The sequence below is a fragment of the Balaenoptera borealis genome (assembly GCF_965194805.1).
Source record: "Balaenoptera borealis genome assembly, chromosome: X".
NCBI classification, from domain to species: Eukaryota; Metazoa; Chordata; class Mammalia; order Artiodactyla; family Balaenopteridae; genus Balaenoptera; species Balaenoptera borealis.
Window position 1 is genome coordinate 27827467 of NC_138881.1, and position 19027 is coordinate 27846493.

Below are 19027 nucleotides of genomic sequence, written 5' to 3' on the forward strand. Positions count from 1 at the left end.
GTCACAACAGTTTCATATGCATCAGTGTTCCAGAAAAGAGGCCCTTCCATGGATTCCCAAATGTGGAATAATTAAGCCAATAAGTCCAAACAATTTAGGGGGTTTCTCAATCATAACAGTCTGACAGGGAACCTGCATTGTCTTTTGGCTTTAGCTAACAAATGTGCTCATCAGATCAATAAAATGGAGAGTCAACTTGAATTGGAAATTGACATCACAACACGTATACACATTACAGTGTACTAGTCTTGTAGTTTGGCTTGAAATCTTGAGGTGATGATACAAATTCTGATTGAATTATCTTTGCCTTAGTTCTCCATTTATGTTTTGCAAAAAGAGTGGTCTTAACATTTCCCCTTAGTACAAGAGACCCCAATTTTTAAGCAACTTTACCCTATATATTTAGTTATGAAGTCGATTGTTTAGCGTTCTGGGTGCCCTTCGCCAAGTGGAAAGAAACGCTAAAGGATGATTAGCTTCCCAGGCCACATCCCACCACCTACAGTGCAGCCAGACTAGAAATACATATTATTCCAGGACATAATTATGACTTATGTTATTGATTCCAATCAATGAGAAGCAAACGAAATGTCATTTTACATAAGGCACAACAATAGAGTCAAGCAGGAAGCTGTGCCAGATACATATGCATTATACTTGAAAAAGGAGAATACCAAATTCCAAAAGTACATTGATGTAAAATAAAGGAGGTCCAACTGGCCTAAACGCACACATCTAATCATAGATTCCAAATATCTGTATAAATAAAAATGAAATTTCTTATGAGACTAGTAATTATGACATAAAATGTTCCAGCTAGAAAAAATTAAGCTAAAAAATCACTTAAAAACTATAAAATATACATGAAAACAATGCTTTGATTCTGCAGCATTTCCAATGTATTCCAGTCCTTCTTCCACATATTACTCTCAAATGAGATCATCACACTCTCTTTTCTCCTCAGATTTATAGAAATTACATTAAGAGGTATCCTTGGATACCAAACAATCCTTAAATCTCACTTAGTCCGAGATGTGGTCAAAGCTGACCACATCCTCAGTTCTTCACGGCTTAGCTATATACTAATGATAAAAAATAAAATCTCGGGGCTTCCCTGGTGGCACAGTGGTTGAGAATCTGCCTGCCAATGCAGGGGACACGGGTTCGAGCCCTGGTCTGGCAGGATCCCACATGCCGCGGAGCGGCTGGGCCCCTGAGCCACAATTGCTGAGCCTGCGCGTCTGGAGACCGTGCTCCGCAACAAGAGAGGCCGTGATAGTGAGAGGCCCGCGCACCGCGATGAAGAGTGGCCCTCGCTTGCCGCAACTGGAGAAAGCCCTGGCACAGAAACTAAGACCCAACACAGCCATAAACAAGTAAATAAATAAATAAAAGCTCTATGTAACATATGTCAATTATTTTTAAATAAATAAATAAATAAATAAAATAAAATCTCTCTCTTTTGAATTACCTCATTTATCCTATACAAATGGGGAATGAAGTATTAAGGCTAACACATTTTTCTGATAACCATGGCTTGGATTTAAACATTGATACTTTTTATTGACCTAATTAATATTAAGGGAAATCGTCCTATAGTGCTTTAGGGACTACAGGTGTGACAGATCCCCTCTCAGAAGGTTATTATTTCTACATTTTAGTTTTTAAGTGTTAAGGTTATCTATAGGGCCCATTTTCTTCCTGTATTAAATGTCAATTAATTCTTCAGTGAAAACTCGGCAAAATGCTCTGATAATAAAATAATAGTTAACACATATATAATGCCTATGAATTCGTGGGCGCTGTGCTGAATGCCCTACACTTAATTCTCAAAATAATCTTACAGTTAGGTATTATTATCATCACAATTTTACAGATAAGAAAAGAGGCACAAAGAGGTTACGGCATTTACCCAAGATTACACAACTAGTAAATGGTAGCGCTGGGATTGGAAGACCAGGTGTCTGCTTCCAGAATCTCATGCTCTTACGTACTACATATTGCCTTTCTCGATGGTGTGAGATAAACATGCTCCAGAACTATGTTGAAACTCAGGAACTATCAGGAATTTATCCTCTGATATAAAATTTCTCTGTATCAATCCACCATCTTGAGAGAGAATAGTCTATCGGTAATCTTTTTCTTTTCATTTTGTAGGAGAAACAGTCATGCGTCATTTCACTCTTCTTTTGTCAATTATTTGCTTATTTTTCCCATTTTGAGAGCTTCCCTAACGTCTGTAATTAGAATTTCCCATGCCTTTTGAAGTTTATTTTTCTTAACCTTAAAAATATTTTTAGGAATAGTATGTGCTCCCTGTGGAAGACAAAGAACATAAAAAATTAAAATATGAACTGCTAGCCCTTCATGTACTTACTAGTCAACTTCCACTGCCTAATGAAGAGCCACAAAACTTAGCATCCTAACACAACAACTGTTTGTTCTCACAGATCTACAGGTTGGCTGAGGGGGCTCCACTTCACGCTGTAGCTTAGGACCAGAGGGCTGGCCGGGACTTTTTCTAATGGTGATGACAGTTTTAAAAAGTGAGGTGGGTCTTATAAGTGCTGTCACAGAAAGATCTTGCATTCACTTCCATTAAGTTACAAGAGCGAGTCACAGAACAATAATATGTACACTGTTGCCCCTGTGTGTTAAAAACTCAACGTATTTTTGTAGCGCATCTATGTACAAAGAAGCCTCAAATCAGCTTTAGAATGACCCACACCAGACAGTTAATTGTGGTTACTTTTGAAAAGGGGGCTGAATTTTGGAGCAATGTTGTAAGGGGGGAGATTGTGATTTATGTGTGTAAGAAGTTTTTATAAGAAGAATATCTATGCTGTGATCAGCTCTGGCATTAAAATATTTAAATGAGCCTAACAGTAGAAATAGTAGTTGTGTATCTCTCGGATGAAGTAACTGCTAACTGAGGCAACAGAGAAAACCTGATATCTGAATGACTTAACACAACAAAAGTTTGTTTCTTGTGCACATAAAACCTGAGGAAGGTTGGCAGAGGCTCACTGCTAACAGATGACTCCGAGATCCAGGCTGTTTACATCACGTGGCTCGACACGGGCTCTCTCTGTTTGCTGCTGAATGGAAGAGAAAGCCCAGAGGTGCCATACTGACTCCCTCGTGCCTTGGTCTGGAGGTGACCCTTCCTAATTACAAGTGGACTGGGAATATAGTCTCCCCAGGAACCCAAGGAGAGCAAGACAGCATGTGGATGAGGTCTGCAGTCTCCCATAAACTGGTATATAGTATGTGCTCAATAAAGAGCAACTATTGCAATTGGTTATGACAACAACCCTCTTAGTTTCTTGGAGGAGTTTCTGAGAAGGCCAAATTTACCTTGAAATTCACCAATATTTTTCTTGTGCATACTATGTAAGAGATGTTTTCAAATACAGGATTACATCTAATTTCCAAAAGTACCCTGTAAATCTCAGCAGAGAGGGCTTTCAACAGTACCTTTCTGCATTGCCAATTGCAGTAACCTGTGTAATCTCAGTAGGCCGGGAATTTTCTCCTAACTTTTGGTTGCATGGTCAAAATCACAGCCACCCACCACCTGACTGAACACACCTGAACACACAAACAGGTGCCATTAAGCATACTGAAAAAACAGCATCTTCCCTGGGACAGATACAGACTAGAATTACTGGGAGGATGGCGAACTATTTTTCCTTTTTATTCAAAGCTAGCACGTCTGCCAAAGAACCACCTTCCACCTCCGGGAAGGACTCCAAGATGGGTTTTTAGGAATTCAGCCTCAGTACATGTTTGTTGACACAGTGACTTCCTTGGTCCCTCCTCCTTTACCACTTAGGAAGAAGGCTTTGGTTTCTGACCACTTAATTAAGTTCACGCATCAGTGTATGGATTCAATGGCCAGACTCAAAGAAGACGTTGCATTAAAATCCTACTGCAAATATCACGTTGCTTCAAAAAAGGCCTCCCTAGACTTGGGGTTATAAGCCAAGGCCCTGTAGCGTCCATACGCAATCAGAGTCTAGTCACCAGCAGGTTTGAAAACACTGAGAATGTGGTGGAGGCACCCGGTGGGGATGAGGAGGTGTCTAAACGTCACTGTCTGAAGTGAACAGTTACATGGAAAGGGCAGCTGCTGTCACAGGGGTCCACGGTGAGGAACGGGATCTGCAGGGAGTCGGGATGCTCCGAGTCCGGGGAGGGCAGGGGATGTGGGCTGTCTGCTCCTCTGGGAGCTGAGTGCAGCCTCCAGAGGAAGACGCAGAGAAGAGCTGGCCAGCAGGTCAGCTTCCAGTCTGGACACGAGGGCACACTGACTGGGGAAGACCCAGGGGAAGGGCGCCGTAACGCGGGAAAGTGCAGGGACCGGACACACGTGCCGGGACCGGGGCAGTCAGCTCTCAGGGAACCCTGGGGCGAGGGGCAGGAGGATCCTAGGTAAACGAAGCCCACAGACAATCCCCAAGTTGTGTCTGATTCTCATTTTCACCTTCCTTCTTTAGTCCTGCTTTTAGTATTTTGGCTACAAGCTCCTCTTTCTTATTGCCTGAGAGACATCATGGAGCAGTGAGAAGAGAAATGAATTAAGAGACAGAAGGGCTGCCTCAGGCTGGGAGGAGTGGAACAGTATGGGCTCTGGAGGAATTCAGACCAGGCTGTACTCCCGGTTCTGTCACTTTACCAGTCTGGAGAATACTGCAAGTTCTTTGTCTGCCAAGTGGGTTCTTGATAAGCCTCATCTTATAGAACTGTCGGAACATGTGTGATATATGTAAAGCACCTGGCACAGTGGCTGGCAATGTTTGGGTCTTTCATGCATGGCACTTATTATGATGCTTATTTTCATACCAGAAGAAACTACCCTCATCTCTAGGAATTTGTCATTTTATCCAGGAGATGTCAGAGACTATGCGGTCCTCTAGGACAAAGAAAGCTGAATTAACCAAAGTGCTCCTTAGCAAGTAACCCTGAGTAAATGTTCCCTACCAGAGAATATGGTTGTTTCATTTGTGGAGGCAGGGATTTCACCAGCATGCAAATCAAACCTTACAGAACTTGTGTCAAGGACCAATAATTCCCCTGCCGCCCAAAATACCCCCCGATTTTCACGTATTTCATCACCACCAAACTCTTTCCCCATTTAGGAGTTCTGCCAGATGACACTCAAGACAAACAAATATCGTATATTAACGCATGTATGTGGAATCTAGATAAATGGTACAGTTGAACCTATTTGCAGGGCAGGAACAGAGACGCAGACAGAGAGGACGGACGTGTGGACACGGGGGAAGCGGGGTGGGATGAATTGGGAGATTAGGATTGACCTATATACACTACCACGTGTCAAATAGATAGCTAGTGGGAACCTGCTGCACAGCACAGGGAGCTCAGCTTGGTGCTCTGTGACCACCTAGATGGGTGGGGGGAAGTCCAGCAGGGAGGGGACATATGTATACGTACAGCTGATTCACTTCGTTGCACAGCAGAAACTAACACAACATTGTAAAGCAATTATACTCCAATTAAAAAACCCCGATAACGAATTAATGGAGCGGGCTGGGGCTCCTCCAGCTCAGGGCGCAGAGTGCCAGCACAGGGGCTTCTCAGCATCCCACCACAAAGGCGACCATATGCATAAAACACCTGGTTTGTTGGTGCACTGTGTTCACCTGCACCGGGGCAAAAGCACTGGACCCCTTCTATTCTTTCTCCAGGCGGAGATTCTCTCTGGTTTACTCACAATCCCAAAGTAACTGTTGAGGGCAGTTTCTCATTCCAGGCTTAGCCTCTCAACTCTGAGGCCCACCATCTGAGGGTCTGGCCCCTGCTCACCATCATCACAGCCTCATCTAGCCCACCAGGCAGCCAACCCAAAATTACCTCCCAAGGAGGGATTTGCAAAATACCAAGCCTCAAAATGTTCCGGCTAAGACAAGCTATACTTCACTGCTCTCATCTGGACTCTCTCCCCACCACCCTCACTGGGTTTTTTCATCACACCACCTTCCTTACATAATAGCTGCTCTTCTACTCTAAACATCTACAGGCAGGCGCAGGGTCTTTTTTATCTTAGCACCATCACTACCAGCACAGAACCTTCCAAAGAGCAGATGCTCAATTAAAGATGGGAATAAATGAGGCACTGAGTGAGGAATGTAATTTATTACTATTTAATTTTGTCGGCATTCTTGAATAAGCTAAGGACATCTAGGTGTATACCTTCGAATTTTACAAAGAGAAAGACAAAGGTGAATAAGACAAACCAAAATTTGACTAAACTTTACTTTGTTTTCATCCATTTTAAAACCACAGCATTCTTTCACATTGCCAACAAAATTCCTATTCCAAAGCCATATTATCTCATTCCAGAACCCCAAAAAGATGCAAGGATTTTTCAAATCGTACTACACAGTACCAAAACTCTTACTCTTAAACCCGATAAACAACAACAAATCTGTGATCCATGTCATTTGTAAACTTGGATTCTGAATCTAAATAAACATTCTAGTGAAAGAAACAACATTTGAAAGATACTAGTGTAAAACAGGGACACAAAGAAGAGATATATTATGATCTTTCCAGCCCCAGCTTAGCCTCTCACTACTTAAAGGGTTGGCAGCGTTGGTCAAACACAAAGTGAAGAAGCTGCCTCAGACCTCACTGAGGGTGGGAGGAACTGCTAGACATGACCTTGGAACGCGCACTGGCCTTGACACGAGTAGGAGCCCTGGCTGCAGCTCTGGCTCGGGCTCTCTCTTCCTCATCTCTCAAAGCCTCTTCATAATGGAGTGGAAAGGCACTGGGGACGGTACCGTTGACCTTGGCCACAAACTCCAGGACTTTCATCTTGCTGGTTTCAGCCCAGGCTCTCCGGCCCCACAGGAACTCATAGCGTGGGGGATCGCTGTTGCGCACCTGACGATACACCAGGTACTTTTCCTGCACCAAACATTTTGTGATAAGCTTCCTGGAGTCCCCAAAGATTAAGTGCCACCTTCCATCATAAATACCCCAAACATTCAGGAATTCCCAGATCTCCTCCTCAGAGGCGCGGTTGCCATTAAAGAAGATCGCACCCAGGAGAGGCATCAGGAGCCCCTTCTTCGGAAACCGCCTGCCACTGCTGCGACTCCCCTGATCGGTGAGATCTAGCTTGCTGACAAGGGTATAGGAATCACCACTCGGCTTGACTTCCTTCAAGTCAAGACCAAAGGCCAGCTCCAGGCATTCAGCAGCTCTCCTGAGGATTTCAGGGAACTTCCCCTTGTACCTTTTGTTCACAAGCTTCAGCATGTCTGCCTTTATAATGGGCTCTTTCATTTGATACCTCTCCAGCAGGAAGTCTACCAACATTCCCACCTTCTTCGTTAGAGGATCTCTGCGAGAGCTCTCATCGGAAGCTGAGGCCTGGGAGGAATTTTTCCTGGCCTTAACCTGGCCCTTGGCACGTACATCAGATCCTGGGCATGAAACCCCTGCAGCACGAGAGCTAGTGGCTGGGGCTCCCTGAGGCTCCTGGCGAGTGCCAGCACCAGGGGAGCTCGGGGCAGTACCCTGAGAAACAGAAGCGGGGGAGGGGGGCGACTCTTCTATCTCTGCTGCAGGGGCCTGGGCACCCCCGAGATTCTGGGTCTCCCTCCGGGCCTGGCGGCGCTTCTCACGGGCACGGAGCTTACTCTTCTGCCCCCGAGGCATGACTATGCGCAGGGACAGCAAGCGGGGGAGTGGGCAGGAGAGCAGGTGATGCTGGAACCTGGAGGAGGGAAGGTGAGAGGGCGTGAGCACCCTCAGCAGGGAGGCACCAGCCTGGCCTGAAGAAGGCCGCTCTGCACGTTCCCTTGAGGGCACTGCTCTAGGAGCCACTAGGCTCTTGTTCTTGGTCAGCCTGTCCCCTGAGAACCCAGTGTAAGAAGTGAGAGTGAGTGAGCCTCAGGCTACAGCCTGCCAGCCCTGCCTGTGGCTGACGGCGGTGACCACAGATCCTGGGAGGGTAGGCCCTCTCTGGGTTCCACGGGTCCCTTTCGTTCACAAACAGGATTGTCACATCGACTCTTGGTAGGGCCGGGACCTCTTTCCTGTGCTGCTCTAAAGGTGCCACCTCAAAGCTCCCTGGGACCCACGAGAAGGAACTGAGTCATGGACACTGTCGGGGTGGACAGCGCTGACAGTTCTGTGGGGCCTGCTCTGTCCTGAACTCGCTGGTCCTCAACCATTCAGCGTCCTCATCTTGTCGATACCGAGGGTCTGGGATCCGCCCCCCCTCCCCCTTCTGCCCCTGGTGTGGCACCTTCAGACGAAGGATCTCATCTCCCTGAGAAATGATACAGAGAGATGAGGCGCCTCCGCCTGACAACCATGCTCTGGGCCTTCAAGGGCTGAGCAGAGGACTGGGCAAGACTCTTTCCTATTCCTTTGATTCGGTGGAAGGGGGGTGTGCTACCTTCAGTCGTCACTCACAGCCCCCACCGTGTCTCCTGGGAGGATCTGGGGGCTCCTTTCTCTCTTGACTTGAGGACATTTCCTCACAGTAAGGCCCACAGCTCCCTGAGCCCGAACGGTGGAAGTGAGGATGGCCTTACCCGGCCACAGTGCCCCTAGTCTCCAGAGGCTGAAAGCTGCAGCAGGCAGGCTGAGGCCCTACAACGTGTGGTCCTCGCTCACGGTCCCCATTTTTCGCTCAGGGGAGGGTCTCAGGTTCCTCCCTCTGCTGACCCATCAGACCAAGATGCTTACTTCCCTGGGAGTTCTGAGTGGGGAACTGATGGGCACTTCTGCCTGACATGTGTGCCCGGGGGCGCCGAGGAACGACAATGGAGAGGGACTCTGCGGGGCCCCCGCTGGCATGGGGTGCAGGTCCCCACGGTCCTCAGCATCTTCTGCGTGAGTCCTGGCAAATCCTGGAAATCCTCCCTCCGCTGACCTGAGTTCGCTTGCATCGCATTAGGATTCTCACCCTCCTGAGATCCCCAAGATGAAAGAAAGGGTGAGCCACTTCCAGTCACCCCCGTCCATGACCTCCCTGGCTTGCTAGCAGGGGCTGGACTCCGCGGGACCCCACTGTTCCCGCATCGTTGGCCTCTTTAGCCCTCACTCAGACGGGACCTAGGCTCCTCCCTCAGCCCACCTGAGTCTTCTGGCCTCAGATCAAGGCCCACGTCTGCCTGAGTCCCTGGGGCTGGAAGTGAGGGGTGACACATCAGGCTACCTCTACCTGGGGTTTCCCAGGGCTGAGGGGGGTGGCAGTTTGTGGGCCCCCACTGCTTTGGGTGGGTGTTCATCTACGTCATCCCTCACTGTCCTCACCCCGACTCATAGCAGGACTTGGACATCCTGTGTGTCTTGACTTGAAGTCTATCCCCTCATACTAAGGCCCCCAACTCCCCGAGACCCACTAGAAAGAAAATTTTCTTGTCTCCCTAGCTACAACTGTGTGTGGACTTCCAATGCTGACAGTCAGGAAGAGATTCTGTTGCCCTCACTACTGTGGTGTAGCTGGTCCCCTCAATTCTCAGGGTCCTCTCCTTGGTTCCTGGCATTACCTGGAAAGCCTCCGGCTGCTGACCTGAGCCCATACTCCCATCAACGAGGTGCCTCACCTCCCTGCCACGGGCCGGGGACGAGTGAGTGATGTTCATCAGCTCACCATGCCTCAGTCTCCCTCCCAGGTCTGAGAGTAGGGATGAGATTCTATGTGGTTCACTTCCTTCTGGGTGGGGTTCCCTCATCTCCACTCGGTGTTACCACCTTGACTCTTGTTAGGAACCAGGCTTCTTCCCTATGTTGAATGAGGCCTCTCTCATTAGACCCAAACCCTGATGTCCCTGAGACCACCCTTGGAGGAACCGAGAGGGCAATTCAGCCTGAGAGCTCTAAACCTGGCTTCCCAGGGCGAAGGCAGAGGCGGCACTTTGTGTGGTCTCCTCTGTTCTGGGGGAGTTGGTTGTCTCAGTCCTCACATAGAATTTGTGCCTTGACATCTATCGTGGCCTGGGACTCCTCTTGTTCTGCTGAACCGGGCAGCCAGCCCTTAAACCAAGGCCCTCATCTCCCTCAGAGCCCACCGGCAGAAGTTAGGGGGCACCTGAGCCTGCCAGCTCCGCCCGGGGCCTCCCGGGGCTGAGGGCAGAGGGAGGCGGCATTAGATGCAGCTCTCTCCACTGGGTATGGAGCAGTCTCCATTTCCTCACTCAGGATCTTCGCCTTGACCCTGCACCCTGCCTGAGACTTTGCCCTCTGCTGACGTGAGCCCATGACCGTCAGAAAAGGTCCTCATCTTCCTGGGACCTGAGCTTACAGTCAGAGTGAGCCTCGTTCTGCCAAAGCTGATCTGGGGCTCGGCTATGCCTGGTAACAGCAAGGGTGGGACTCTCCGACCCCGCTGTTCTGGAGTTGGTGGCTCCCTCAGTCCTCATTCAGGACTTGGGCGTCCAGTCCGGCTAGGGTTTGGGATTCCTCCCTCCACTGACCCGGATCTGCATGCCTCAGACCGAAGCTCCCACCAGAGGAGTCGGGGCCTCCACATCCCGGCTACCTTATCTGGGGACTCCCAGATCTGAGAGCAGGGCTGCTGATTTGTGCAGTTCCCTGCTTTGAGGAGAGGTCTGCTTACTAGCACTCATGGTCCTACCGCTGCTTCTTTTAGGGCCAAGTCTCCTCCCTAAGCTTAACGGGGTTGCCTTATCTATCCATCCATCCACCCGCCTACCTGTTTACATTTCACACCCATTACGCATTTATTTTGTAACTGGTGGTTTGTACCTCTTAGTTGCCCTCACCTAATTTCTCTCCTCCCCCCAACCACCTGTTTGTTCTCTGTATCTATAACTGTTTCTGTTCTGTTGTTCGTTCATTTGTTTTGTTTTCCAGCTTCCACATGTAAGCGAAATCATACAGCATTTGTTTTTCTCGGTCTGACTTACTGCACTTGGCGTACATCACACCCTCTAGGTCCATGCCCCCGCCCTTCCTTTTTGGCCGCACCGCACCGTGTGGCAGGTGGGATCTTAGTTCCCCCACCAGGGATCGAAGGCGCGCCCCCTGCAGTGGAAGCGAGGAGTCTTAACCCCTGGACCGCCAGGGAAGTCCTGCCCCCTTTATAGAAAGGCCTTTCTCGACGCGAACGTCCCCTAGCCCCCAACCCCACTTCCCACCCCAGGCAGAAGTGAGGGGTTCTCGCAGCCTGAGTTACTCTAGGGCATCGCACGAGCGAAGGCGGGCGGGGGCTCCGCGCAGTCACGTCTTTCGGAAGGAGGGACCCTCATTAGCTCTGAAGGTCCCACCTTCTCACCTGCTGGGGACAAGACTACACCCTGTGCCTAAGAAGCGGCCCCCTCTAGACAAAGGCCCTCCACTCCCTGAGGCCCTCCAGACGGCGACTCCAACAGGACTCCTCGGGCATAGACGTCAGATCAGGGGCCCACGCTGCTGATGGCAGGCAGGGGCGCGAGGCGGGTGGGTCCCCTTTGTTACGGGGGGAGGGGGTCGGGAAGGTCCCTTCAGGCTACATTCGGGGCCTCACCTTGGCTCCGGACGAGTCCTGAAAACCGACGCTCGGCCGAACAAACGCCGCGGCTGCCGCTCGGGCTCCTCGCTTCCGAAGCGGAAGTCGGGGGGAGCCGCATCCGGCCCTGCGTGGGGTCTCCGAGGGCTGACGGCAGGGGCGGGACTCGGCGGGGCCGCCCACTGTTCGGGGCTCAGCGCTCCCTGCGTCCTGCCGGTGCCGTCTATCGGCGCCTGGGAGCCCTCTCTCTATGGTCCCCAGTCCTCCAGCCTCCAAACAAAGCCCTCACCTCCCCGAGGCCCTAGTGGCGGGAAGTCAGGGTGCTGAAATTCATAGAGCAAGCCAGTAGGTTGGAAACTCAGACGTTACAGTCTTGAGTCCAAGGTCTGTATAGCAGGGCAGGCATACTGGAAACTCCGGCAGGGTTTCTGTGTTGCAGTCTGTTCTTTTTTTTTTTTTTTTTTTTTTTTGGCTGCACCGGGTCTTCGCTGTGGCATGCGGGATCTTTAGTTGCGGCATGGGAACTCTTAGTTGCAGCATGCATGTGGGATCTAGTGCCCTGACCAGGGATCGAAGCGGGGCCCCCTGCATTGGGAGCACGGAGTCTTAGCCACTGGATCACCAGGGAAGTCCCTGTCTTGCAGTCTTGAGGCTGAATTCCTTCAGGAAACCTCAGTCCTTGTTCTTGGGGCCCTCAACTGATTGCATGAGGCCCAGTCACACTGTGGGTGGTAATCTGCTTTACTCAAAGCCTACAGAGTTAACTATTAATCGCATCTAAAAAATACCTTCACAGTGGACATCTAGACTGATAACTGACTAAACAACTGTGCAGCAGAGCCTAGCTAAGATGGCATACAAAATTAAGAGGTGGGAATGATAGGGAGGAATCTAGACTTGGAAACGTGATGCTGCCACTAACTGGGACAAAGAATACAGGAAGAGGAGGAATGAGGTTTGGAGAAAAATCACGTGTTTATATTTTTTCACACTGAGTTTGAGATATCCTTGAATCAGTCACAGTTGGGTTTATGTTTAAAGCTTTGTGGGTAGGTCAGGGCTTGGGATAATAGATCTAGAAGTTAGCAGCAGACAGTTTGCAGTTAGAACTGGAGGAGTGGATGAGGTTACCTGGGGATAGTTGTGGGGAGAAAAAAAAATAGTGGACCGGATATGGTAACTTGGGGAGCACCAGTTCCCCAAGGGGTGATGGAAAAGAAGTCCACTGAGGAGACAGAGAAAAAAACAGATTGAGAGGTAGAAGAACCAGGACAGGGCAGTGTCTTAAGAACTGTAGCAGACAGTGCTATGCTCACCAAATCCAATTCTATATTCCTTCTTCTTAGGCACATGGAAAGCTCCGTTTTTCAGACCGCTTGAGGCTAACCGAGGATTTATGACTGGTTTCAGCCAATGAAATGGGAGAAGAAGTGATGGGTTTGGCCGAATCAGAGAAGAGCCCTTTAGAGACTCTCTGTCCACTCTCCCCTGCCTTGATGAATAGGTGAGCCCCAGAGAAAACCCCCAAATGCCCCTCCCTCCCCCATACCCATTGAACATGTAGTGTTGTTGAGAAATAAACCTTTGCTGTGGTAAAACACTGAGATTTCAGGATTAATTTGTCACTCTAACATAACCTAGCTCATCTTGACTAATACAGAAGCCAAGGCAGTAGAATATTTTGCAAAGGAGAGAACAGTCACAACAGTTTCATATGCATCAGTGTTCCAGAAAAGAGGCCCTTCCATGGATTCCCAAATGTGGAATAATTAAGCCAATAAGTCCAAACAATTTAGGGGGTTTCTCAATCATAACAGTCTGACAGGGAACCTGCATTGTCTTTTGGCTTTAGCTAACAAATGTGCTCATCAGATCAATAAAATGGAGAGTCAACTTGAATTGGAAATTGACATCACAACACGTATACACATTACAGTGTACTAGTCTTGTAGTTTGGCTTGAAATCTTGAGGTGATGATACAAATTCTGATTGAATTATCTTTGCCTTAGTTCTCCATTTATGTTTTGCAAAAAGAGTGGTCTTAACATTTCCCCTTAGTACAAGAGACCCCAATTTTTAAGCAACTTTACCCTATATATTTAGTTATGAAGTCGATTGTTTAGCGTTCTGGGTGCCCTTCGCCAAGTGGAAAGAAACGCTAAAGGATGATTAGCTTCCCAGGCCACATCCCACCACCTACAGTGCAGCCAGACTAGAAATACATATTATTCCAGGACATAATTATGACTTATGTTATTGATTCCAATCAATGAGAAGCAAACGAAATGTCATTTTACATAAGGCACAACAATAGAGTCAAGCAGGAAGCTGTGCCAGATACATATGCATTATACTTGAAAAAGGAGAATACCAAATTCCAAAAGTACATTGATGTAAAATAAAGGAGGTCCAACTGGCCTAAACGCACACATCTAATCATAGATTCCAAATATCTGTATAAATAAAAATGAAATTTCTTATGAGACTAGTAATTATGACATAAAATGTTCCAGCTAGAAAAAATTAAGCTAAAAAATCACTTAAAAACTATAAAATATACATGAAAACAATGCTTTGATTCTGCAGCATTTCCAATGTATTCCAGTCCTTCTTCCACATATTACTCTCAAATGAGATCATCACACTCTCTTTTCTCCTCAGATTTATAGAAATTACATTAAGAGGTATCCTTGGATACCAAACAATCCTTAAATCTCACTTAGTCCGAGATGTGGTCAAAGCTGACCACATCCTCAGTTCTTCACGGCTTAGCTATATACTAATGATAAAAAATAAAATCTCGGGGCTTCCCTGGTGGCACAGTGGTTGAGAATCTGCCTGCCAATGCAGGGGACACGGGTTCGAGCCCTGGTCTGGCAGGATCCCACATGCCGCGGAGCGGCTGGGCCCCTGAGCCACAATTGCTGAGCCTGCGCGTCTGGAGACCGTGCTCCGCAACAAGAGAGGCCGTGATAGTGAGAGGCCCGCGCACCGCGATGAAGAGTGGCCCTCGCTTGCCGCAACTGGAGAAAGCCCTGGCACAGAAACTAAGACCCAACACAGCCATAAACAAGTAAATAAATAAATAAAAGCTCTATGTAACATATGTCAATTATTTTTAAATAAATAAATAAATAAATAAAATAAAATCTCTCTCTTTTGAATTACCTCATTTATCCTATACAAATGGGGAATGAAGTATTAAGGCTAACACATTTTTCTGATAACCATGGCTTGGATTTAAACATTGATACTTTTTATTGACCTAATTAATATTAAGGGAAATCGTCCTATAGTGCTTTAGGGACTACAGGTGTGACAGATCCCCTCTCAGAAGGTTATTATTTCTACATTTTAGTTTTTAAGTGTTAAGGTTATCTATAGGGCCCATTTTCTTCCTGTATTAAATGTCAATTAATTCTTCAGTGAAAACTCGGCAAAATGCTCTGATAATAAAATAATAGTTAACACATATATAATGCCTATGAATTCGTGGGCGCTGTGCTGAATGCCCTACACTTAATTCTCAAAATAATCTTACAGTTAGGTATTATTATCATCACAATTTTACAGATAAGAAAAGAGGCACAAAGAGGTTACGGCATTTACCCAAGATTACACAACTAGTAAATGGTAGCGCTGGGATTGGAAGACCAGGTGTCTGCTTCCAGAATCTCATGCTCTTACGTACTACATATTGCCTTTCTCGATGGTGTGAGATAAACATGCTCCAGAACTATGTTGAAACTCAGGAACTATCAGGAATTTATCCTCTGATATAAAATTTCTCTGTATCAATCCACCATCTTGAGAGAGAATAGTCTATCGGTAATCTTTTTCTTTTCATTTTGTAGGAGAAACAGTCATGCGTCATTTCACTCTTCTTTTGTCAATTATTTGCTTATTTTTCCCATTTTGAGAGCTTCCCTAACGTCTGTAATTAGAATTTCCCATGCCTTTTGAAGTTTATTTTTCTTAACCTTAAAAATATTTTTAGGAATAGTATGTGCTCCCTGTGGAAGACAAAGAACATAAAAAATTAAAATATGAACTGCTAGCCCTTCATGTACTTACTAGTCAACTTCCACTGCCTAATGAAGAGCCACAAAACTTAGCATCCTAACACAACAACTGTTTGTTCTCACAGATCTACAGGTTGGCTGAGGGGGCTCCACTTCACGCTGTAGCTTAGGACCAGAGGGCTGGCCGGGACTTTTTCTAATGGTGATGACAGTTTTAAAAAGTGAGGTGGGTCTTATAAGTGCTGTCACAGAAAGATCTTGCATTCACTTCCATTAAGTTACAAGAGCGAGTCACAGAACAATAATATGTACACTGTTGCCCCTGTGTGTTAAAAACTCAACGTATTTTTGTAGCGCATCTATGTACAAAGAAGCCTCAAATCAGCTTTAGAATGACCCACACCAGACAGTTAATTGTGGTTACTTTTGAAAAGGGGGCTGAATTTTGGAGCAATGTTGTAAGGGGGGAGATTGTGATTTATGTGTGTAAGAAGTTTTTATAAGAAGAATATCTATGCTGTGATCAGCTCTGGCATTAAAATATTTAAATGAGCCTAACAGTAGAAATAGTAGTTGTGTATCTCTCGGATGAAGTAACTGCTAACTGAGGCAACAGAGAAAACCTGATATCTGAATGACTTAACACAACAAAAGTTTGTTTCTTGTGCACATAAAACCTGAGGAAGGTTGGCAGAGGCTCACTGCTAACAGATGACTCCGAGATCCAGGCTGTTTACATCACGTGGCTCGACACGGGCTCTCTCTGTTTGCTGCTGAATGGAAGAGAAAGCCCAGAGGTGCCATACTGACTCCCTCGTGCCTTGGTCTGGAGGTGACCCTTCCTAATTACAAGTGGACTGGGAATATAGTCTCCCCAGGAACCCAAGGAGAGCAAGACAGCATGTGGATGAGGTCTGCAGTCTCCCATAAACTGGTATATAGTATGTGCTCAATAAAGAGCAACTATTGCAATTGGTTATGACAACAACCCTCTTAGTTTCTTGGAGGAGTTTCTGAGAAGGCCAAATTTACCTTGAAATTCACCAATATTTTTCTTGTGCATACTATGTAAGAGATGTTTTCAAATACAGGATTACATCTAATTTCCAAAAGTACCCTGTAAATCTCAGCAGAGAGGGCTTTCAACAGTACCTTTCTGCATTGCCAATTGCAGTAACCTGTGTAATCTCAGTAGGCCGGGAATTTTCTCCTAACTTTTGGTTGCATGGTCAAAATCACAGCCACCCACCACCTGACTGAACACACCTGAACACACAAACAGGTGCCATTAAGCATACTGAAAAAACAGCATCTTCCCTGGGACAGATACAGACTAGAATTACTGGGAGGATGGCGAACTATTTTTCCTTTTTATTCAAAGCTAGCACGTCTGCCAAAGAACCACCTTCCACCTCCGGGAAGGACTCCAAGATGGGTTTTTAGGAATTCAGCCTCAGTACATGTTTGTTGACACAGTGACTTCCTTGGTCCCTCCTCCTTTACCACTTAGGAAGAAGGCTTTGGTTTCTGACCACTTAATTAAGTTCACGCATCAGTGTATGGATTCAATGGCCAGACTCAAAGAAGACGTTGCATTAAAATCCTACTGCAAATATCACGTTGCTTCAAAAAAGGCCTCCCTAGACTTGGGGTTATAAGCCAAGGCCCTGTAGCGTCCATACGCAATCAGAGTCTAGTCACCAGCAGGTTTGAAAACACTGAGAATGTGGTGGAGGCACCCGGTGGGGATGAGGAGGTGTCTAAACGTCACTGTCTGAAGTGAACAGTTACATGGAAAGGGCAGCTGCTGTCACAGGGGTCCACGGTGAGGAACGGGATCTGCAGGGAGTCGGGATGCTCCGAGTCCGGGGAGGGCAGGGGATGTGGGCTGTCTGCTCCTCTGGGAGCTGAGTGCAGCCTCCAGAGGAAGACGCAGAGAAGAGCTGGCCAGCAGGTCAGCTTCCAGTCTGGACACGAGGGCACACTGACTGGGGAAGACCCAGGGGAAGGGCGCCGTAACGCGGGAAAGTGCAGGGACCGGACACACGTGCCGGGACCGGGGCAGTCAGCTCTCAGGGAACCCTGGGGCGAGGGGCAGGAGGATCCTAGGTAAACGAAGCCCACAGACAATCCCCAAGTTGTGTCTGATTCTCATTTTCACCTTCCTTCTTTAGTCCTGCTTTTAGTATTTTGGCTACAAGCTCCTCTTTCTTATTGCCTGAGAGACATCATGGAGCAGTGAGAAGAGAAATGAATTAAGAGACAGAAGGGCTGCCTCAGGCTGGGAGGAGTGGAACAGTATGGGCTCTGGAGGAATTCAGACCAGGCTGTACTCCCGGTTCTGTCACTTTACCAGTCTGGAGAATACTGCAAGTTCTTTGTCTGCCAAGTGGGTTCTTGATAAGCCTCATCTTATAGAACTGTCGGAACATGTGTGATATATGTAAAGCACCTGGCACAGTGGCTGGCAATGTTTGGGTCTTTCATGCATGGCACTTATTATGATGCTTATTTTCATACCAGAAGAAACTACCCTCATCTCTAGGAATTTGTCATTTTATCCAGGAGATGTCAGAGACTATGCGGTCCTCTAGGACAAAGAAAGCTGAATTAACCAAAGTGCTCCTTAGCAAGTAACCCTGAGTAAATGTTCCCTACCAGAGAATATGGTTGTTTCATTTGTGGAGGCAGGGATTTCACCAGCATGCAAATCAAACCTTACAGAACTTGTGTCAAGGACCAATAATTCCCCTGCCGCCCAAAATACCCCCCGATTTTCACGTATTTCATCACCACCAAACTCTTTCCCCATTTAGGAGTTCTGCCAGATGACACTCAAGACAAACAAATATCGTATATTAACGCATGTATGTGGAATCTAGATAAATGGTACAGTTGAACCTATTTGCAGGGCAGGAACAGAGACGCAGACAGAGAGGACGGACGTGTGGACACGGGGGAAGCGGGGTGGGATGAATTGGGAGATTAGGATTGACCTATATACACTACCACGTGTCAAATAGATAGCTAGTGGGAACCTGCTGCACAGCACAGGGAGCTCAGCTTGGTGCTCTGTGACCACCTAGATGGGTGGGGGGAAGTCCAGCAGGGAGGGGACATATGTATACGTACAGCTGATTCACTTCGTTGCACAGCAGAAACTAACACAACATTGTAAAGCAATTATACTCCAATTAAAAAACCCCGATAACGAATTAATGGAGCGGGCTGGGGCTCCTCCAGCTCAGGGCGCAGAGTGCCAGCACAGGGGCTTCTCAGCATCCCACCACAAAGGCGACCATATGCATAAAACACCTGGTTTGTTGGTGCACTGTGTTCACCTGCACCGGGGCAAAAGCACTGGACCCCTTCTATTCTTTCTCCAGGCGGAGATTCTCTCTGGTTTACTCACAATCCCAAAGTAACTGTTGAGGGCAGTTTCTCATTCCAGGCTTAGCCTCTCAACTCTGAGGCCCACCATCTGAGGGTCTGGCCCCTGCTCACCAT

General features: G+C 47.3%; 1 protein-coding gene and 1 pseudogene across 8 annotated transcripts in view; both read right to left on the bottom strand.

Moving 5' to 3' along the window:
* DMD (dystrophin) overlaps positions 1-19027 on the bottom strand; it is a 2485149-nt gene that overhangs the window by 193623 nt on the left and 2272499 nt on the right. The window lies entirely within an intron of this gene.
* On the bottom strand, positions 5929-11781 carry LOC309620911 (melanoma-associated antigen B1 pseudogene; annotated as a pseudogene). Its single transcript has 2 exons — positions 11516-11781; positions 5929-7750 (listed from the first exon to the last, which is right to left on the bottom strand). The product of its transcript is annotated as a melanoma-associated antigen B1 pseudogene (transcript).